Source organism: Nyctereutes procyonoides, unplaced genomic scaffold (assembly GCF_905146905.1).
Source record: "Nyctereutes procyonoides isolate TBG_1078 unplaced genomic scaffold, NYPRO_anot_genome, whole genome shotgun sequence".
Taxonomy (NCBI): Eukaryota; Metazoa; Chordata; class Mammalia; order Carnivora; family Canidae; genus Nyctereutes; species Nyctereutes procyonoides.
This window is the reverse complement of record NW_026575136.1, coordinates 2,498,393-2,500,290: the sequence shown is the minus strand read 5'-3', so window position 1 is coordinate 2,500,290 and position 1,898 is coordinate 2,498,393. Positions and strand designations below refer to the sequence as shown.

General features: G+C 36.0%; 1 pseudogene; it reads left to right on the top strand.

The window, feature by feature from the left end:
• Window positions 1-848: 848 nt before the first annotated feature.
• Window positions 849-1,339, top strand: LOC129495576 (peptidyl-prolyl cis-trans isomerase A-like; annotated as a pseudogene).
• Window positions 1,340-1,898: the final 559 nt, after the last annotated feature.

Genomic DNA, 1,898 nt, shown 5'->3' with positions numbered 1-1,898 from the left:
TCAACAATTTTATACATTACTCAGTGCTCATCATGGTAAGTGTACTCATAATCCCCTTCACCTGTTTCACTCATTCCCCCACCCACCTCCCTTATAGTAACCACCAGTTGGTTCTCTATAATTAAGAGTATGTTTCTTGGTTTGTTTCTTTCTGTCTCTTTTTTTTTTCCATTTGCTCATTTGTTTTGTTTCTTAAATTCCATATATGAGTGAAGTCATATGGTATTTGTCTTTCTCTGACTGATTTATTTCACTTAGCATTATACTGTCTTAATCCATGTTGTTGCAAATGGCAAGATTTCATTCTTTTTTATGCATCTTCTTTATCCATTCATCTATCGATGGATACTTGGGCCGCTTCCATAATTTGACTGTTGTAATAATGCTGCAATAAACCTAAGGGTACATGTATCCCTTTGAATGGTATTTTTGTGTTTTTTGGACAAAAATCCAGTGTGCAATTAACTGGATCATAGTTCTATTTTTATGTTTTTGAAGAACCTCCAAACAAGTAAAACATCAAAATTTTAAATGAAGACAATGTCACATCGAGCCCTATTGGAGCTTGAGGTAAAAGGAAGAATGTGTCCCCTATATGTATGCTTTTATATTTTTTTAATGGCTAGTTTTTTTCCCAGAATATTAAAGTAGTCAAAAAAATATTGAAAAAACTGAAAAGCATGTGTATTAAAACTCACAATATTATTTTAAGTATAAATATTTTATTTACTCTAAAAATAATTTGTTATAATTTAACTTTAATGGAAGCAAGCTCACAATAATATTTAAAAATTTAATCCTTGGCCTTGTAGACATCACTGTCCCAGAGCTGCTTGTGACTCTCAGCCATGGTCGACCCCACCATATTCTTTGATATCTCCATAGAGTGAGTCCTTGAGCAGTGTCTCGTTCCAGCTGGTTGCAGACAAAATTCCAAAGACACCAGAAAACTCTTGTTCTCTGAGCACTGGGAAGAAAGGATTTGGTTTCAAAGGTTGCTACTTTCCCAGGATTATTCCAGAATTTATGTGCCAGGATGATGATGTCATACACCATAATGGTGCTGGTGGTAAGTTCGTCTATGGGGAGAAATTTGATGATGGGCATTTCATCCTGAAGCACACAGGTCCTTTCATCTTGTCCATAGCAAATGCCAAACCTATCACAGAGTTCCCAGTTTTTCATCTGCGTTGCCAAGATTGAGTGGTGGGGTGGCAAACATGTGGTCTTTGGCAAGGTGAAAGATGGCATGAATATTATGGAAGCCATGGAGTGCTTTGGGTCCAGCAATGGCAAGACTAGCAAGAAGATCACCATTGCTGACTGTGGACAAATCTAATAAATTTGACTTGTGTTTTATCTTAACTACCAGACCATTCCTTCTATAGCACCCTTTCACTCCCATCTGCTCAAAATATCCTATAATCTTTGTGCTCTGACAGTTCCATGGGTTCCATATTTTCCTTACTCCCTTCCAAGTCTAGCTGGATTGCAGAGTTAAATTTATAATTATGAAATAAAAACTAAATAAAACAAAAAATAAAAATCTAATTCTCAAAAAAAGATTTTAGACATTAAAAAATATGAAACTATGGATAAATGGTTCTAGCTTGATTCAGCACAGCATTACTTTGTAAGAATAAAACCATATGAAGAAAAACAAAACAAAGAGAAGTGACGGCAGGGAGAAGGTGAAGAGCCAGAAAGAGAACCACAGAAAGGGTAACATCCTTTGCATGTGTGCAGATGACTGTATCAGAAGCAAGCTCTCTACCTGGACTTTTCAGCTATGTGCATTAGTTTCTGTTGTTGTTATCACTGTGTGATTTGTGTTTCTGTCACTTGAAATTCAAAAGCCGTGTGTAAGCTGGGTCTTTGTTTTAAGTTGGGTTCCTGAA